At 45.7% G+C, this 21113-nt stretch overlaps 1 pseudogene; it reads left to right on the forward strand.

Annotated features, from left to right (window-relative positions):
- The first annotated feature begins 1889 nt into the window (after positions 1 to 1889).
- Positions 1890 to 2428, forward strand: LOC120850301 (annotated as a pseudogene).
- Positions 2429 to 21113: the final 18685 nt, after the last annotated feature.

Here is a 21113-nt window from a genome sequence, read left to right on the forward strand (position 1 = left end):
TGTGCAGCAGTTGATTTTTCTGCATGACAACTTGTAATCTCCCCTACAACTAGAATTTTCGCTTTTGTGTTTTATTCTCGTTAGCACCGGCGTCTCACTGGTGTTAACGAGAATAAAAACAAAAGCAAAAATTCCAGTTCTAGGGACGACTACAAGTCGTCATGCAGAAAACTCAAGTGTAGTTCTGCAGTTCAAAAATAAAAGAACAAAAATATAAAAAATCAACCGCAGTTCTGACATGTGAAAAAAGAAATATGCTGTGAATAAATGCACCTGTCTTCGACTATTCGATATTCGATTCGATATTCGAAGCTAACTATCCGTATTCGATTCGTATTCGAAAATATTAATATTCGCACACCCCTAATAAAACCACCGAAGTCTTTTCAGGCTCCGTCATGGTAAAATTATAATTAACAACACGACTTACGTATTCGATCACACTACACAAAAGGTTATTCCTCGTCCCTCCTAGCTATCAACAAACATTTCTGCGAGTTCAAACAATAGCTGCTTACCTCTGATTTATGCAAACATTCGAAGTATTCTGCCCAAACGAGAATCACTCGCAGTCTCATTGATACCACTGAATGTAATATTGTCGTGCTCACTGAAACGTGGTTAAATTCATCTATTTGTGATACAGAATTGTTATCTTCTTTTCCCAATTTTGATATCTTTCGTCGCGATCGTGCGAACGAACGCGGCGCAGGCGTTTTGTTGGCTGCTTATCGCAACCTGCAATGCGTTGCTATTAGCACCCCTTCCTCTTTAGAAATCATGTTTATATCCTGTAATACTTCCCACCCACCATTATTATTGGTGCGTGTTACCAACCACCAGATGCCGATACTTTTTTTATTGCTGAATTTCATGAAGCCCTTCGATGGGCTTCATTCCGAACACCCGGCTATGCCCAACATAAACTTTAATTCTAATGGAGTCCTAAGAGCAATCGAAGCTTTGAAACTAACATACCCCGCTGGTGTTGACGGCATCAATTCAAAGACTTCAAAAAACACAAAAAGTGCTACAAGCGTCCCTTTGTCACACATTTTTCAGCAATTTATTTCATCTGTAGTGGTACCACTGGACTGGAAGGTGGGCAAGATCGCCGTTATACCAAAAAAAAGGGTGCACCAACCTCAAGCAGCAGTTATCGTCCCATTTCAATCACCAGTGTTTCATCAAAATTAATGCAGCATATAATTTACTCGCGTGTTATAAATTTCTTAGTATATGTTCATTTTTTTTTTCACCCGAACCAACACTGTTTCTTAAAAGAATTTTCTTGTGAAACCCAGCTTGCTCTTTTTACTAACGATCTAAGTTCAAGTGTTGATTATAACATACCTGTGAATGCCCTCTTTCTAGATTTCGAAAAAGCTTTCGATAAATTTCCACACCAACGTCTCTTGTTAAAACTTTCGCGTTCAAACCTCGACCCTCAAGTTTGTAGCTGGATTCGTAACTTCTTGTCGAACCGATAGCATTTCGTTCATGCTAATAACCACTCTCCGCCCCGATCCCCGGTTGCTTCTGGAGTGCCCCAGGGCACTGTTCTCGGTCCCCTACTTTTCTTAATTTACATAAATGACCTACCTGCTAATATCTCAACTTACATACGCTTATTCGAAGACGACTGCGTTGTTCATCGTCCTATAACAGCACTGACGTTCTTGCCCTGCAGTCTGATCTTCACCATATCGAGGTCTGGTGTGCTAGATGGCTAATGTCTTTGAATACTAACAAAACATCCCCCGTTACTTTTCATCGTAGGCAATTTTGCCCATCTCCTAACTGCGTCATTTGTGGTTCACTTATATCTCCTGTACTTTCATATAAATACCTAGGCATTGCCTTTTTCAAACGACTTAACTTAATCATCTCACATAACGAACGTAGCTAATGACGAGAATCGCGTCCTTGGCTTTCTGCGTCGCAACCTACGCCTAGCCCCTCCATCGGTAAAGCTACTATCCTTCCTCTCACTAGTCCGACTCTAACTAGAATACGCATCTGCTGCTTGGGACCCACATCAATCTAATCTTACTAAGACGCTCGAAACCGTGCAGAATCGCGCAGCAAGATTCATCTACTCAGACTACCCTTATCATAGCAGTGTCACCGCACTTAAATCTTAAGATAATCTTTTTAACCTCGAATCACGGCGCAAAATTTCCAGGCTCTGCCTTTTTCACAAATTTTATCACTCATCACTTGGAAGCTCTGTTATAGCACCAGCTCACCGCGTTTCATGCCGGATCAGTTATAAGGAAGCTGTCTATTCCCCCCATGCCCGCTGCGCTGAGCATCTTTTTTCCTTTTTCTGTCAGACAGCAAAGGATTGGAACGATCTCCCCACCGACGCCGTGCTCCACTCCGACCCTCCCATTTCAAGGCATTCATCGAAGAAATTTTGTTTTGATGTTTAGTACTACCCTCATGTAATAGCCCTTATTTCGGGACTTTGAGGTTTAATAAATAAATAAATGTGTAATGTCCCAATGAAATCCAGAAAACGTGCGCTGTGGGACATCCCACGTCCCACGGACGTGTCTCGGAGTTTCACTTAAGACGTTTTCAGAAACCGATTCGTACAACCATGGGACATCCCTGCCGTCCCTATCTGGGCATTTTTTGGATGCCCCCTGGATGTGTGCGAGTTATATATAGTGTCAGCGCAACCTAAAGGAAGGATTAGAGAGAGCTAGAAAAGGCATACACACCGCTGGACTAGCAACTGTTACATCAGATCACCTTTTTCTTCATCTATATTGAGTTTCATTTTCTCTTTTTTTTTTTTCATCTACATCACATCTAAATTAATTTAGGAACTTCTTCCTTTTCTTCTACTCTTTTAACCGAGCACCTTTCTTGCCTTTCGTTTGTAAGCTGCGTGAGAGCACTCTTGCTCGACATATGTTCGTTGCTATCAAGAGGCTTAGAGTCTGCGGGTAAGGAGATTTAAACACAAAAAAGGCGTGCGCAGATAACTTGAACGATAACTTGTGACTAGTTGGTTCATTGCTATGTATAGCGCCAGCTGAACATAATGGAAGAATTAGAGAGAGAGATAGAAGAGGCATATGCACAGCTGGACAAGCAACTATTTAAAATATCATCTTTATCTTCATCTATATTGACTTTCACTTCCTTTATTTCTTTATCTACATCTACATTTGAGACACTAAATGAGCTGCGCTTAGAGTATCGGCATCCCGTTCCCCGAAATCGTTGTGGGCACCGCCATTTCGGTGCTTGCGTAGAGCAGACGCAACTGCCGATCGTCATGATTCAAAAGTGCGACTTTCTCAGCATTAGATTTGGTGTTAGGAAGCTGATGTAATATAGCTTTTATCTGTTGCGAACTGTTTAAACATCTGTGGAGGGTGGAAAAACGTTTCCTCTGGTTTAAAACAAAGCTTCAGATAACTCGCAACCACGATTTTAAGCCACAATATGGGCGAATGCCGTGACCCTGAAGCGTAGCTTATTTAGTCGCAGAAATCTACATTACATGTATCACTTTGTATGGACATCAACCAACTAGCTCAGCTTCAAGCTGTCACAATGTGTGTGCATTTTCTGGGACGAAGCTATTTTTAGGCTGGAGAAGCCATCTAAATAAACTCCGCGTGTATAACGTTGTTTTTGTGTGTGTTTTTTTTTCTTTTTTCGTGTGGTACGTACATTTAATATTTTTGTATAGATTGTTGTTTCCCAGTCGGAACGAAGGTAGAGCCGTAGACACGGTTTGAGATGAAAAACCCATCTTGATTACCGACGCGATCTCGCTTAGGACCCGAACGACAGTCCGCTCTGCGACCCACAAAGCGGAAGAAACGCTCACTCCGGTTATCGCTCAAACTCGGAGGCTCGCGCAAGAGAATTGGTGCACGGCAACGATCTGCTAAAACTCTTACATAGAGAGCTTCAGTAGATCGTTCCATTGACTCCCATAACAAGAACCGATACTTCGTCGCTGCCTTTGCGCGTGCATCGTTTATCTATCGGGTATCGTTATCGGGTGCATTGAAACGACCTACTAAAGCTCTCTTTTAGCATGACTGCCCTCAAAACGTAATTCAAACAAAATATGTGCGCAAGTCAACGTGTCGCACCCAAATACAACTCCGCGCTTCGAGCGCATTAAGGCCACGGTCCCACTAAATGTGGCAGTTTAGTTACTTTTCGGCAAGTCCTTTTAAATACGGTTTTGTGGGATTGATGTCATTCGAAAGGCAATGCAATCCTCTTTCATTTGATACTATATATGTGTTGGTTTTTACTGTTCACGCGCATTTGTAGCTTTGTGAATATGATGGCTCGGACCCTCACTTGCTCCGCTAGTTCATGTTTTATAAACGATCCATTAAAGATAACACGGTTCTAATACAGCAGTTTTGTTAAGATGATGTCATAGCAGAATGTAACGATACACTTTTTGGTATTTTCACTACTTTGTTTTTTTCATCCCTCCAAATATTGCCCTAAAATTGACATCTTTCAGCACGAACATGTTTTAATGGCAAGCGCTAGGACAATGAAATTAGCTACAGATGTATTGCTTATAATTGGTAATGTGTAGAAAAAAAATTTAATGTTTTGTAAAATTTTTTTGTTTAGATATTTTATATCAAACATGGTACTTATTTGTGCTTCGAGTCATGGTACTTCAAATTCCGCTGAGGAAATAATTAAACTATGATAAAATCTTTAATAACATTTAAAGCTACAATGGTTGCCCAAGAAGTTGACGATGGCTTTTTTTTTTATTTTCAAAGTCATAACGCTCCAGGAGCCCTTCAAACTTACCTGTTTTTGACGCATATCTTTTTTGGACATAAACAGAATTATTGGCATCTAATAACATTTATTGTTTGGAATAGATATACATTGCGATGTATTAAATTTTCACAGTGATCTTGCTTTGGTTTCTTTATAGACCGACATGCGGGCTTGACGTCACGGAGCCGCGGCGGAGCTGCGATCGCGCCGGAGCCGGGGGGTGTGGGCAAAAGCGCGCACGTTTCGCATGGGCGTCACAGCATTTCAGCTTGCCGCGAAGCTGTGTTGCCGTTAATTGCACCGAAATGTACAAGAAAAGCAGCGGAGTGAGTTTCCCCAAGTTCCCGGCAGACTCTGAAAGGCATAGAAGGCGGATAAAATCCGTGGATCGAAAAGAATGGTCGCCTCGCGCGAACGACCGTTTGTGCGGCAAACACTTTCTTGAAGGCAAGTGCAGCTTCCATTTCGATCTCCGTCCCGAGGCTTGCTTATGTGTAGAGAAACCGTTGTCTGATCGAGACCACCCGGATTTTGTTCCCATGGTGTTCGCGAACAAAGCACCGGCCAAGCGCTCGCCCGAGGCTCGCTACGCCCGTGCTACACACCAGAAGGGGATCGGCGACAGAACGGCAGTGTTGTAGGCGTTACCGAAAATAAACGAAATACGTTACTCGTTATTTGCAAATAAATGTACGCGTTACTGAGCTACGATGCCTAAACATAAAAGGAACGCGTTACCGCTACCGATAATAAGTAACGCATTTGACGATACAGGTCATATATCAAGAAACATTATGTTCATGTAGAAACTGAACCTAATGACTTTATCTCTTTTTACGGCTTCACCTAAATACTTGCAAGAAAAAACGCAAAGTAAAACATGGCTTGACGCCTAAAACACGGGAAAAATTGAAGTGTAATTTTTTTAAGACTTGGGAAGTAGTAACGCGTAACGTAACTACGTTACTTGAAATAGTAACGTAAGTACGTTACCCGTTACTTTGTCGAAAACGTAACGAGTAGGTTACTACGTTACTGAAAAAAGTAACGCGTTACCAACAACGCCGTTACTTGTAACCTGTTACCCTGTTACCGCCAAGACTGCAGAACGGACAAACCGTTACTGCTTGTCATGCCTTATGGTCATGAGGGTAGGAAAAATATCATACCTTGACTTGAAGACGCTGTGTGTATTTAATCAATAAATGAATACACACACTTCCGCAGACCCAGAGTCTGCTGATCCCGCCGGCAGTGCGGAAACCGACTCGAAGTAATCGTAGACCTCGAGAGACTTGCACGCCTGCACCGTGTCGGCCGTGAACTGGCTTGGCGAAAAAAATAAATATACGACGACGTGAGCCGCCGACTTCCGTGGCAGCAACTTTACGTCGGAAGTCCAGCAGTCCTTGTTTACGGCGTGCGGATCCTCGTTGGCAACGCCGTCCACGCACAGTTTGTCTTGGTACCGCTGCCGTTCAGGCTCGGGTAGCGAGCTCAAATAGTCGCGCATAGCATACGACATACCTTGCGAGGAAATACAACGCACAAATAAAAATACAAGCGTCCCTACAACGTCAACAACGAGCGCACGCCATAGAACGCAATGGAGAGAACAAGGAGAGCCGGGCTGCTTTTGCCCACATAGCTACCGCGCATGCGCGGCCTTCCGGCCGTGTTGGTAAACAGAGCCGCTTTACGTGTCGGTCTATAGGTGTAGAGCTTAGCTAATTTTAAAAACAATTAAAAACTGTTTGGATGTTTTGTTGCGCTACCTGGCGGATGGCAAACTGCTGATCTCTAGTGTTCAAAAAATTTCCGAGGGCGGCGTTGGCGTCTGTATCATCATCAATCTCCGTGTCTTCTTACCTTCACATTTAAAAAAATATATTGGAAAGTATACTATCAATAAATGAATGGTTTAAGTACTGGGTCAGGTTAATAAATCTAAGACAAAAAATTACACACGCGTAGCGTGATATAATGTGTTCATTATTCGATACGATTGAAATCAATAAACAATAAAGACGAAGAGGAAATTTCAACACCCGAGTTCACTTCATGCCTAGAGTCGCTAAATGAGCTTTAAAGTATCGGCACCCCGTTCCCCAAAGTTGTTTTGGGCGCCGCCATTTTGGGTCTTGTTCAGAGCAAACGCAACTGCCGATCGTCATGATCCAAAAGTACGACTTCCTCAGCATTACTTGCGGTGCTAGGAAGCTGATGCAATATTGCAATGCTCTGTCGCGGGTTGTTTAAACATTCGTGGGGGACGGAAAAGCGTTTCCTGTGATTTTAGATAAAGCTTCAGGTAACTGGCAAGTTGCAACCATGATTTTAAGCCACAATGTGGCCAAGTGTCGTTACTCTGAACCGTAGCTAATTTACTGGTACAAGCGGGAACAATGAGGAAGAGGCAGGTGTCAAAAGGTAGTGGCTTGTGGAAACCACGGGGCTTACGTCATGGCCCCTCCAGGTATTACAAGCCTTTTGAACAAGAGTATGAATAGTGTCATTAAATAAGCTACGCGTCAGAGTAGCGACACTTAGCCATACTGTGGCTTATAATCATGGTTGCCAATTATTTGAAGCTTTATCTGAAATAACAAGAAACGCTTTTCCGTCCTCCACTTTAAACAGTGTGCGACAAGGCAAAGCAACATTACATGAGCTTTCTAACACCGAATCTAATGCTGAGGATGTCGCACTTTTGAATCATGACGATCGGCAGTTGCGCCTGCTCTGCACAAGCACCAGAATGGCGGCTTTTACAACACCGTCGGGGAAGAGAGTGCCGATACTCTAAGAGCAGCTAATTTATTTGCTCTAGTTCCCGCGAAACTCCTTTTCCCTGACTGAAACTGAAAGTAAATATGAATAATTCACCATTATTATAGCTTATTTAGTTATAACCAACTACACATAATGATAGGAGGAAGCGGCCGGGTAGGGCAAACGCGGGTTTTATGTGCGACCGTTCTAACCGTCTCAAAAGAGAGAACGCGCGAGCTTACGCTGGTTTAGAAAAAGGCATCCAAAGAAAAAAGGCGGAACGCTGTGATCTGTTATTATGCGTCTAATTCCAAATTGTTGTGTGTATGTTCATACAGCCGGAAGTTAGTCCGCCTTAGTGGGCGTCTGACTCTCACCCGTTGATGAGCAATTTAGCCAGTGCGGTACAACCGCAAACCTGGGGTCTTTAACGTGCACCATGCAGTAGTGATGCACGGCCGCACGCCGGTACGATGCTCTTCCAGATCGAAACGGGCAGGGGCGGGGTGGATTCTGCAGCGCGAGCTTTCGCTCCAAGTGCTCCGAGCTGTGTGCGCTAGACCATGCACTCGGCCACCAACCCCCCCCCCCCCCCCCCCCCCCTTTGTGCGTCTAATTTATATACAGGTATAAGTATATGAAGATCGACGATGGACGTCGATCGTCTCGAGGTAATGTAACGTAATAACATTATATAAATAATAAACTTGTTGAAAGACTGAACGACTCAATTTTTCAATTCTTGGATTGTAATATGGCGGTATCCTATTGTACTTACTGTTGATGAAGAGCAATATAAGGTGTAGAGGTAATGATTAAATGATGAGGCTCTATAAGGACGACGAGATTAGTGGGTGTCGAACCACAACGTACAGTGCCAGACTTGCTTCAAGTGTCGTGTACCCAAAGACTTTCTTCACCCGCAACAGAATGTGGTAGAATGAATGAGGATGCTGCTTTAAAACTGTACGTGGAACAGGAAAACTGCACTGTGCAGAAGTGCGGCTTATTCGTTCGTAGGAGGGACGGATTTCTAGCAGCATTCCCCGATTGACTACTTGGAACAAATGGCCTCGTTGACGTAAAGTGTCCCCGTTCCAAAAGTTTCTTGAAGCATACTTAAACCGCAAAGGAGTATGAGGCGAAAAATAAGAAAAAGGAGCCTGGTGTGAAAGGTCCAAAGCACTACCATAGCTTCTACTATAAAATATAAGGGCAGTTACACAATATACAAAGAGAGTTTTGTGATTTAGTGATATTTACACTCAAGGGCATTGATATCCAACGTATTCAGAGAGATGACACCTTCTGGTCAACCCAAATAGAGCCTTTTCTACTCAAGTTTTACATGGAAGGCCCGACTTCCGCTGAAATTCCTTACGTAGACGAGTTGTCCGACCGAATAAACTGCAATTACTCCCGATCTGGGAATCTCTCGATCTTCGTTCGTAAACCATAGTATCATGAGATCGAGGGGTGTGGCTTTTCGTCCACCGAATATTGCTCGGCGGGTGTTTTTACAGTGTAAGATGAGACCGTCGCGTGCTGCTGGAACAACAACCTGGAGATTCTTCGCTGAACTGCTTCTTCCGTAAGCTTCAAAAGGGCTTTTTTTTTTGTTTCGCTCACCATCTGTTCTGCATGCCCGTTAGTTGCGAGATGGTATGGTGCACTAATGTGATGCCTGATGCCGGTTTGTTTTTTTCTTAAAAAACGTGTTTATTTTGTTTGAAGCAAGATTTGGCGCGTTATCGGAGAAAAGTATTTTCGGGAGGGCAAAAGTAGGTAAAAGAGACCGTAGAACGTCAATGACGTGTTTGGGCGTCATGGCAGGCATCGTGTAAACTTCCAGCCACTTAGAGTACGCATCGCCCATGACTCCGCAGATGCGGATACGTTTCGCCACCTACCGATTGAATAGTGGATCGTTTTCAGTTACTGTTCATGATGGCGTTGGACTCAAGGAAGACTTCGAGTCTTTCCAGAAAGTTAGCCCGGGTGCCAGGACTTTTTTCGAAAGCGGTAAGTGTTCGAAACGTCGACAACGTCTGTAGCCACGTGTTGTGCTTGACACTGGACACTTACCAATCGCTGAGAAGAAACTTGCTTGTTCGTCTACTACGAGTCGTCCGATATCAGGTCATCACCGCAACGCCATCTCCCGACAAAAACGCATGTCCATAGTTAGCAATCACGTGAACTTATAAATTCCCTTACGCTCATAACTTGCCGTCGCTAAACGCCGCTCATTCATAGCGTCATCATTGCAAATAAACGTCTTCCTACTTCTTCTGATAGTTTTCATCATATTCCTCCTAAGCTGTACTTACAACATTATGTGTGTCGGTACTTCCGAAAATATTACAACGGCGTTTTTTTTTTTCTGGGAACTATAATGTAAGAACCTTTACAACATCTTTCGGACCCCGTGAAACACAATATTTCGTGACGTTATTTTAGTCGTCATTAAAATGGTGAGGTAGGTACCGTAAATAGCGAAGCAGTTTACTTGACGTCCGCTTCCACTGGTGTCTTCGAAGATTAAGTCTACTGAGCGTGAATTCCTGCAGAATAAATTTTCATTGATAGAATATTAACACGCCAATCAACATTTGATTCCTTCTTGGTAAGATTTATTGCGAAAGCCCGTTACAACCGCCGAACCGCATCTCCCTATATCAGAGAACAATTTATACCCAGCCTGACATTCTCGCATACATCCGTTTGCTGGGCCACGCTACTTGAGCTAGCTGAGCACAGCTGGCAGCGGCGCGAGCAAGGCCACGAGGGCAACGTGATGGTGCTCGAGCTATCTTACTGTGAACCAATGTTTCGGCCACCCTACTAAAGCCCCTCTATGTGTGCGCTTGTCTTGCAAGTAGCGTCAAATGCGCGAGTGCATGAGGCCCATGTCTCGAGCGGCCCTTGGAAGCAAATGGCGGCGCAGCACTGAAATGAGCGGGCCTTGGAAGCGAATGGCGGCGGAGCACCCGCTCATGGCACGTGTCTCGAGCGCTTCAACAACAATGGTTGGCGGTACTTGTAAAAAGCGCTTTTATCAAGGGGCTTTACACCCTACGGGTGCGTGTCGCCATCTATTGGTTGAACTAACGCCTTGTTCAAGATGGCTGCCGTGGGACCGCAGCCTTCATAAGGGTATAGAGGGAAGTGAGACGCCTTTTCATTAGGCGTTGAAAATCTCTTTTATTCTGTTCTGCATACCATCCTTTGTTAGGAATTTCATTGAGCGCAGGCAGAACTGGCCTTCCGGAGTTCTTGTGGGATGAGTGTGGATGGTTTCATTGAACTTTTATCTTTTTATCTTGACCACACATATGTCTCCTTTGGCGGAGAGGTTTTCGTGGAGAAACCAGGGATATGCATTGGTTCGAGAGCCATGTGACTTTTGTTTTAGCACACTGCGACCAAACTATTTTTGAAAGGCTTGGGGGCGAAAGCATATTTAAAAAATACAGGTATGTTGATGACTACTTTGTTATTCCCCGTCCAGGGAATGAGCTTACGGACAAGATGGTGGCTGAAGTGATCGGCACGTTTACGTCCTGCTCTCGTGGCTTGAAGATCACTCATGAGAGGAACTCCGGGGCTTACTTGTTACAGTTTTTGGATTTAAAACTAAAATTATTGGATGACCACGTGTTCTAGGCTTATGAACCCAGCTCTCAAAAAGGTGTGCTCCCTTTTAATACAACTCACTCCAAGTTAGTGAAAAGAGGTATTGCCCTTTTGTGCCTCGGAGCTACTCTGAAAAACTCCTGAGCTGATAAAATTGAAAGGAGCTTCCTTCTAAAGGTTGATCGGCTCGTAAGTGCAGGGTTTCCATTGAAATATATTGTTGGATCTGCAGGGCACCTTAAAAAGAAATTTAGAGGGGCTGAAAGAAATGTTTCTCAACTCCAAAGAACAAGTCCTGCCGTCATCCCTTACATTCACGCCGTCTCTCATAGCTTGAAAAAAAGTAGCGAAACGTTACGACGTTCCGGTCGTCGTTTTAGCCCCTTATAAGTTCTCTGCGTTCTAAAAAAAGCAATGATCCTGAAGGGGTATCGACGAATGCAAGAAAAAATATCAGAACAAGTTGGTGGAATGTCATACCGGTATTAACCATGGTTAATTAACCTGAGACTGGGGTAGAGATGAAACATCAAAACGTTTTGATGATTCCAATTTACCCCAATCTTAAGTTAATCCATAAGAATTAATATTCACCAGCTCGCCTTCACCCTTAGGATATTTTCTATGATCATACCGGTATTGTTTATGACATACCGCTTTCCTGCGGTGGCTCTTACGTAGGCCAAGCAGGCCGTTGCAGTGATTTTCCTATACACCCTCTAAAAGGGAGGGGGGGGGGGGGGGGAGGGCGTACCCTCTTTTTTTTCTGAAGGCCCCCTTAATTCGCAACGACTCCTCTATCCTCATTCCCCCTCCCCCCCCCCCCCCCCCCCCCCCCTAAAAATTTCGACACCACCTAATTTCAATTCCTGGGGAAACCTCCGGGCCGTTATGTGAAGGATCGCGCGAGAGAGCCCGCTTCCTCCTGAAAACAGTCACCTCCTGGGAATTCGACTGTGCATTGCAGCCGATGTGTGTGTACACCAGTGTTCCATGACATTCCTATTCTGGGGCGACACAGCAAAAAGAATACCAGGGAAATCCATGAAGCTTATGTTATAAAAACGAAGGCAGCAGATAGTGTGTATGGGTGAACCTTCCTTGACCTTGACAGATAAAAAGCGTTTATTTTTGGATAAAGATTGGGCACGTGGAAAATGACGTGGGGTGTTTCAAAGCGTATTTAAGACCTTTTTTTTTTTAACAAAAATTTAGTTGCGAGTGCGCCTTGTGTTGTCGTCTTTATTACTCTGTCCCAGTTTTTGGTGCTTTTCTTTCCGTACAATGAGCCACCTCGCCCATCTCACCATCCCGTTCCATTAATAAACCCACAGCGTAAAAGTTGGCTCCTAGTACCGCACAGAAGAACTAGGACAGGCCGCCAAGTATAGCTCACTACAGCAGACGACAGACGCCACAAAGCTGTTGCTGCCCAATATTTCGCGCTTCCGGATGTGTAGTGTCGGCTGGCCATGCCTGCTGTCTAGAACGAGGTAGGTGCGCGAGACCAGGAACTGCACATACAGAATCGGGGCACGAGGAAGCAGGTCGGTTCTATTCTCCGTTTCACCTTATGTTGTACCGCAGCGAAGTCTGGAAGCGCGAGATCATAGCGTTGACAGCTCCCCTTACTGCACGAGAGCTTGTGCCGCCGAGATCTGCCCCAGGGCAAGGAGCTCGCGCTTACAGCCTTTCCTGTGGTACAACTTAAGGGGAAATAGAGTATAGCTGCAGACTCGAATAAAACAAGAAACCGCGATGCTTATAGACCCGTTGCTCTCGGGCAGGGGGCGCGAGCGCGTCCGCAAAACGCGACCATCTTATGCTGGCAGCACTATCCAGGCGGCGCAATGACGTTCGATTTTGCACGTGCAACGTTCGAATGCAAGCATCTGTCAGCATCTGTAGACGCGCGGTAACAAAACGTCTAAAAAGAGAAAAACTAAAATAATAAAAAAAAAGAATTATGGGGCTCGTTGTCCCAGCGTCCCATTCAGCTTTATTAGTTTATTATGGTCTTTCATAGCTTCCGCAAGCCCGTATGCTTCACTTTACGTGATAGCGAAGCTGCAGCTACTTGCAAAAACATGTTCCCCTGAACGATGCTCGCACTGCACGAGCGCGCGCTTGGAAGGGACACTGCAAGCTCGGAGCTCGCTCTTGTAGCCTCTGCTACGCTAGCGGTTGTAATGTAACGGAGTAGAAAAAAAGTGTAGTGGGGAAGCGTGATGACGCACGTTCGAAACGCGAGCCAAATACTCTATTCTGCTCGCCTGGAGCACTGCTCAAAACTTGAGAGCTACGGGCCTATGTACATTAGAGTGACGACATAAAACATCGTGTCAGAAGTAGAGGAATGAAAAACGATCCCCGCGTACGAGGAGGTAACGCCCGCTGCCTACAAAACAAGGTGAGCAGTACAGAAACTGACGGCGACGTCGCTCATGACGAGGCAGAGAACGACGTGTGGCGAACACGTAGTTCGCCATATGTTGTGTTCTGCCTCATCGTGCTCGCCACGTGTGGCGAACAAAGGCCGAGAACTAAGCGGCGTCGCTCATGATGAGGCAGAGAACTGCGTGTGGCGAAATATCGTCAAATGACGAGACGACGTTCTGATGCAACAACTCGATAGGACTTCAGCTAATCGCAGTAGACGTATACAGAAACATGGCGATTTGCTATCCCATAATGCTGTGCAAATCAAAACTGACGAAAAAACTATATTCAGTGGGTGCATTTGTGAAGGGGGTCTATTCCAAATATCGAGTCAAATAGTAGATTGAAAAATCCATCTCGACTTTTGTGACGTGAACGGAATGCATAATTCGCACGTCTAACGGCATTCATTCATCTCTGACGGCGTTATATTTCCCACAACCATGACGAGAACCCGTGGAGCTTCACGCCTGCTAGGCTCTCGGGGTTTTAACGGTCCGGTACGCAACAGTGCCAACAGCTTTGACATTTGCTCTTCCTCGGAGGCATCGGAATTGTACGCCACAGGTGATAGTGACGTTAAGATTAGAAGACCCAGAACTATGGAATAAACACCTTCGAAGTACTGCATAAATAGCCTCATAATCAAGTAGAACTGGCGAAAGGGCATTCCCAGTGTAACCCATATTTTCCGCTAGATGGCGCGACATGTCTCACAAACCTTGATTGCCCTGGGGATATATTTTCAGTTGGCACGTGCATTCGTACAACGCCTGCTGCATAGACAATTCCAAGCATGGCGCCCCGACTGGTGCCCCATAGGTGCAAGCACGTGCAGCGCGCACGCGAGCTTAGAGCGATCTCACTAAGCGTTCGGCGCAGGCGTGACGCCGCCATAACTTTAGTTCTCAGGAGACAGACGGCCATGCCCGCGAGGGCTCGTGCCTTCTCGTGCTTTACACGCGCAGTGCTCCAGCGAAGTTGTCGCACGTGCAAAAAGTCTAAGTTCCCTCGATGCATTGCGGCAGCGGTGGCGTACTCAAACTGGCTGGTGACAAGTTTGCCCACACAGGCAGAGACATGGCGGCGGCCATTGACCTTGCTTGCAATCGTCTATATAATCCCAAGCATGGTTCCCCGGCTGGTGTGCCTTCAGTGCAGGAACGTGCAGCTTGCGCATGAGCATAGCTTTGGCAAGGTTGAAATTGCACGGGCTTGTCCACACAAGCAGAGACACGGCGGCGGCCATTGACCTTCTTGCAATCGTCTATTGAGGAGTTTCAGCGACGGTGTCACCGCCCTGGCGGCCGGTCGCCGAAAGAGAACGAGGGGGATAGGTTCGCTGGGCGTTGGCTTTGTGTAAATGCGTTGGCCGCGAACGTAGGCTTATAAACTTCGGCAGCAAGAATATTACGCGGCTCTAGTGTTCCGGTACGAGCAACAGAGATGACACGAACTGCTACGACTAGCTACGACCACCCGCCGCAGCGATGCAGGCGTCGAAGGAGCACAACCTGTGTACGACGCAGTCAGTCGCGTCGCCCGACGCAGGTCGTTTGGCATTCAGGGCTTTCCCCCCCGGGTTCTTCGCTTGTACTTGGAACCGAGTATTACTCCCTGTGCTTGTGTATGTGCTCAGTGGCTGGATATGGACCTCATAGTGCAGAGTTCTTCAGACTCAACAGCGACTCAAAGTTGACGGCGGAGGGACTTGCAGCAACGCTTTCGGTTGGTGCACAAGTGCGACGACTATACGGATAAATTTCAAGATTCCTGCTAGCAAGGTGGGCCATAGTCGCTTTATGTTGACACGATTTTGAGTGTAAGTACTCCGTGCAAAGGCGAATCTATCGCGTTTCTAATCAACCTTTGTTTTTGTTGTTTTTAGCACGCACGGCCGATTGAAAATGCTTCTGTACCGATCACGGAGTGAATGTCTTCGGCCTTACATTTCGGAACGCCCAATAAAAATTCCTATTCGTCCAGCGAGAAAACTTCCCTTTCGAGTGACCTTCTTTGATTGATAATTTCGCCCGTACTTGAGTGCTTTAATCAACACGATCGATTAACTTTGCTTCCCTAGTCAGGACATTTTTGTGCCACATGCGGCACTAATGCTTGGCACGATGTATGCCACTGGTGGTATTGTGAATTGGTTTACTTCCAAAGCTAACAGTATGACAGGTGGGACCATTCAATTTGCTAAAAATGTGATGATATGGGAATGCCGTTGCATAACTAGCGTTTTACGTTTAAGATTGATAAGAAACATGCTCATGTGATGATGCATGTCTACAACATAAGCTTTGCAATCCAGAATGAATGTGCTAAAGGCTACAGGCTCAAGTTAATGGACCAAATTGGTGATTATACGGCAATAAATATTGTGGTGGAAAACTGCCCATTGACTCGGTGAGTTCTGATCCATTGGCGTGCTGTTGGCAAATTAGGTAATGGCACAGCTTTTCCCTGACCATCTGGCTTCAAGGGACATTGCATTTAGATGTGCTTATATATCTTTATTTCAAGGTTCAGTGGACCCCTCTGCATCATTACAGGACGGCACTCTCAAGCCACAACAATCAGCAGTGAATATACAAGGCATAATAACAGGCACCAGTGTCCAGGGTCGCTAAACTCGTCAAGCACAACTTTGTGCGCGAAGTTTGCGGAACGCGCTAATTGGACTCTCGCGACGCTGACGTCGCGCCGAGTGAGGTGTCAATCATTAGAACGCTCATTTCTTTGAGAGAGGCAGAATGTAGCAAAGTTCATCGAGGCGCGCGTGCGGCGCGTGAGGGGCGCGAGGAGCCCGCTGATTGAACGGCTTCGCCGATGACGTAGCGCCCCTTTGTCCCTACATTCCTACGCCAAGCTAAAATTAATGCTTTGCAGATTGTCCCTAGGCGACCTGCTGACGCTCAAAATCCCTCCGAAGTTTGTGTAAAAAAGAAACCTCGTTTGTCGAAGTTGTCGCTGACGTCAAAGTGACGTTTCCGAACTTTGCGAGAGCCGTGGTGTGAGCTCGAGATCTTCGCTTCGGATCGAGGCGAAGTTAAACTTTGTCAACATGGCGGTGCCGTACGCTGCGGCCGAGCTTATCTTCCGCCACCGTCGGCGTCGCTACTGAAACCACCGGGGACGCTTTTCAACTCCCCGACGACGACTTTCGGCGACAGTATCGGCTATCGAAAGCCGCTGTGCGTTGACTCTGCGACGAGCTTCGTTCAGCGCCCGGACTTAGAGACGGCGGACAGTCGCGTCTACCATGACCGTGGAACAACAAGTTCTCTGCGCGCTCCGGTTCTCCGGAACCGTTAACTTTCAAGGCATGGTAGCGACCGACGAGCACGTGTCAGTCTCCCACATGACTGTGAGCCGGGCTGTCAGAGTTTTTGCGGCTGCCATCCCCCTCACAGAGCACTTTTTCATGGGAGTCCGTCCCCCCCCCCCCCCCCTTAAACAAAATTCTGGCTTCCTACCTGCTTCTCGTCAAGGTGTAATTACCACAGTACATTTCTTTTTTGGGGTGAACACAGTGGCCCGGGACCCAATAATATGACTGAACAAATAAATTACACAAACGAGTCGCCGAAACAGCACGGTGCTTTTTGCCGAGTGTCGAGGCAATTTCGGCCGAAAACCGGCTTCAATATTGACCGGATGTACGGTTTTGCGCCTCGTCCCGACATCCGGCAGGCATAAGTGCACCGATGCAAATAAACGATTTATGTCTAATAGAACTGGCACCACTGATTTCTTAAAAGGCTAGATCGCGGATAGAGGCCTGTATTGCTGGGGTCGAGCGGCACCACCGGCAGTCATCGCTTGACACGATCTTATGCATGCTATAGGAGAAACAGGAAAACTCAATTTTATTACGTTAGTAGGTTGTTCTCTACCATGAATCTTCTATCGTGTTTCCGCAAATAACAGTTAGGGCCGGTTGCACCAACGCCGCTTATCTTAACCCAAAGCGGCACTTTCCTAAGCCGGCTTAGCGCCCTAAACCGAGCTTAGGTAAGCACGGGTTTAAATTCCGGTTGCACCAACGTTAAGCCGGCTTTACAGACGCGCCCCTAGCTAAACGCTGGATTTGCGTAGGGAATCTAGGGACAAACAGAGCGAACTAGGGAACGCTCAGAGCGACGAATACGATTGGCGGAAAGGAATCACGTGATGTAAACAAAAACACAAAACAATAAAAAAAAAAAAACTGCCGTAGTAGTCGTTGTTGGCGTCTGCTTTTCTCTCTATTTCTTCGCTAACAAATTAAAGGTCTCCAAATTCAAACATTTTTTCGTTTAACTTTCAATAACAGAAGTCAAAGCTTCAAATAAACACGAATGCTCTTTACATCTGTGATTGTGTGTTTAATATCGGTTGATAACAGGATATTTTGACAGTGGTAGTAGTTTTCGTGCTCACATTTTGAGGTGAAGGAGCCATCGGGGACTCTACTCGCTACATCGCTGAAGACAAAACATCATCGATATAAGTAGGCAGGTAAGATGACTACTAAAATCAAGTCAAGCCTGAGACCGATCAAGTTCAAAACAGTGACGAACTCGCCACGGCAGCTGCGAAAATGCCCCGAAATCGTCGAATAGAAGTCGTCGAGAGGTCAGGTCACGAGACCTTGCATCGACGGTACTCGTTGCTATCAGCAAGGTGACAGAACTGCACCGTACCGTCGTTGAACATCCGCTGCAGCCTCAAACGAACTTCAGTTTCACACTGTCGAGCTCAGAAAAAAAAAAAGAAAAAGAAAAAAAAAAAAAAAAAACTCCCATTATTACATTACAATCACATCGTGCCGATAAGAACAGTCGTCTCTTCGCATCGCCTGCCCCAGCCTGCCCCGAAACAGCAATGAACGGATCTAGCATAGTAGTCGTTACGATTTGTCGTCGCCACGAATGAAAGATATAAAGCAAAATATTCCTAAAAAATCGCGATCACCAAAAAAGTTACGGAGGACACAACAAGGCGCAACTTTCAACTGAATTTTATCGAAGACGTGTTCCGGTATATAGTCTCAACCATCGTCACAATGACAACAAACGACAAAAGTAAAGGGAAAACGCCATCACAGAGCACAACTCGGAAACAACAGTATCTCGTTCTCGGGAAACGAATGAAAGATATAAAGCAAAGTATATAAAAAAAATGCGATCACCAAAAAAAGTTACAGTTATGGAACGATACAGTTTTCTGAAGCCAAGATTCTACTCGCGAGATAAGGAAAATTCACTGAAGATTGTCTCAAAACTCAGAAAACGAAAGAAATTGAATTTTCGCTGTTTTATTACTTAAGAGCGCCGCAATCTAATGCAAACGGCAGAGGTGTCGACAATCAGCTGATCGCCGAGATCATGTACTGCCACTATTCAACGCGCTGATCGGATTGAAGGATACGCGCTGCAAGTGTAAATAAACAAGGTGGTAAATAACAATAGGTTACGGTTATGCGAAAATTAGTAAGTACATACGAATAAGCTCGTTGACAGAAGAACCAACGGGAATACAGACGTGAGCCCCACAGCTCCGTACGTTTCTCGGTTAGGGCTAACACGCCCTGAAAGTGGAGAGCCAACTTGAAAACAGGGGTCGATCAACACTTCACGCGACAATAGTTTGCATCCTTGTCACAATCGAAAGTCATTTTGTCGAAACTTTCACGCTGATGTAGCCTAAAACACTTTGCACAACCAATTTCGTCCACCGCGTCGACCGTGACAAACCAGCCGCCATGTTTTCAATCCAGGATTAAGAAACAACCAGAAGCAAAGCGCCCAGTGTTGAGCGCTTAAGTTAAGCGTAGTTTAGTGCTAGGTTTAGCGATAAGCGAGTTTGGTGCAACCGAACGAAACCGAAACTAAGCTTAAGTTCCGGGCTAAGCTCCGCTTTGCGCTAAGCGACGTTGGTGCAACCGGCCCTTAATATTGTGGGCAAGAATATTAAACGCGTTAGAACACCAATCTTGTTTAACTAAATGTTGTGTGGTTGAACTTCGAGGGCGACTTTGTTGGGCGTTAACTATGACGTGTTTAATGAGACACGGGCTACCGAGAGTTATTGTGGAGTCATCCGTGATTTCGGAGTCATCAAATCCCAGCAAACGATAAGTTAGAAGGCTTTTACTGGAGACATTCGCATCGTTTTAACCGCTTGTACATAGTACTTCATGGTGAAAGCTTTTTCTTTGAACTGCTGCGAGGGCTTCCGTGACAAACTGAAACTCGGAGCGTGCCGTTCAGTCGCTGAACGTGCCATTTATTTAGCAACCGAAGCAAGCGACGTCAGTAAAATCGGTGGTCCTCCGGCCAATTTTTCTTTTTTTTTATTCGATGTTCAAACGCTTGACGAATGTCTATTTGATCTCCAAGAACCCGACATAATCATCGCAGCACGTCATAAAATGCTCGCCCTCGAGCACCGCGTACAAGCTTCCAATTTTTGCGTGCTTTTCCCTTAGACTTGCGCGTATTGCATCATGGTGTAATAGGCCAAAATAACAAGGACAAAAACGAAGGGAGAACTAGACAGGACGCGGCTTACTGCCTGTCGTCAAGCGATGGCCGCCGGTGAGGCCAGTGACGGGCTCCCGATTCGCGATCCAGACTTGCACTGTGAGAGTCCTAATGCATTACACCCGCGGAGTGCTGCACGGAGAACAGGCCTCGAACGAACTTCCCGAATGCAGACTGATGCTGTCGCCATAGATGTTGTAGAAAAGTACCGACCTCAAACCGAAGCTAGCGCCTTTTTGTTCGACGTGATGGGTGGGAATGCGAGAGCGCCCAGTCGCTGCCATAGTTTATCTATAAACGTTGGTTGCTGCAACGTGGAACTTACATTTGCGATGACTTCCAATTAAGCAACTCGGCTGTCAGAGATATCTGCAGACGGCGTAAGATTCCGAAACCAGCTGACTACAAAACAGTTTACACTTGAGAAAATTGATGGCACTGTACGCGCAAGAGCTTTCTTCGTTTTAAGCATAGTATTATAAGTGAACCACTGAAAGAATACGGCTTAAATCTAGTTCTTTAGAACATTTAGCAATACGTTTCGTAAGACTTTTTATTTCCCTGGTGAGGGCATTGAGAACGAGAGATTTCTCAAAACAAAATATGACGGGGCAAGATAGCTGCCGTTCAAATATGACTTTGCTTGAGTCTCGGGCAACGTCTCCATGTTTAGCCTTCCCGGACGCTGAGTGAATGCGTCACAGGTTTCTGCTGTGGGAGCTTTGTCGAAAAACGTTACACCTTTCACCTATACACAAATGATGCTAGATCTCGCGGCCTCTGTGGTTGTCCTGGGCCTTTGATTACACACTGCTAGGTTTCAGCGTCTGTACGTCTACAAAACGACTCAAATTTTGCAAATAAAACACGGGCCGTCGATTCCTCCCTTCGTAAAATACTAGAGGCTTACAATTCAAGCTCGCGTTTGAGTTTGTGGCCCAC

This window comes from Ixodes scapularis, unplaced genomic scaffold (genome assembly GCF_016920785.2).
Source record: "Ixodes scapularis isolate PalLabHiFi unplaced genomic scaffold, ASM1692078v2 PGA_scaffold2__306_contigs__length_199485367, whole genome shotgun sequence".
NCBI lineage: Eukaryota > Metazoa > Arthropoda > Arachnida > Ixodida > Ixodidae > Ixodes > Ixodes scapularis.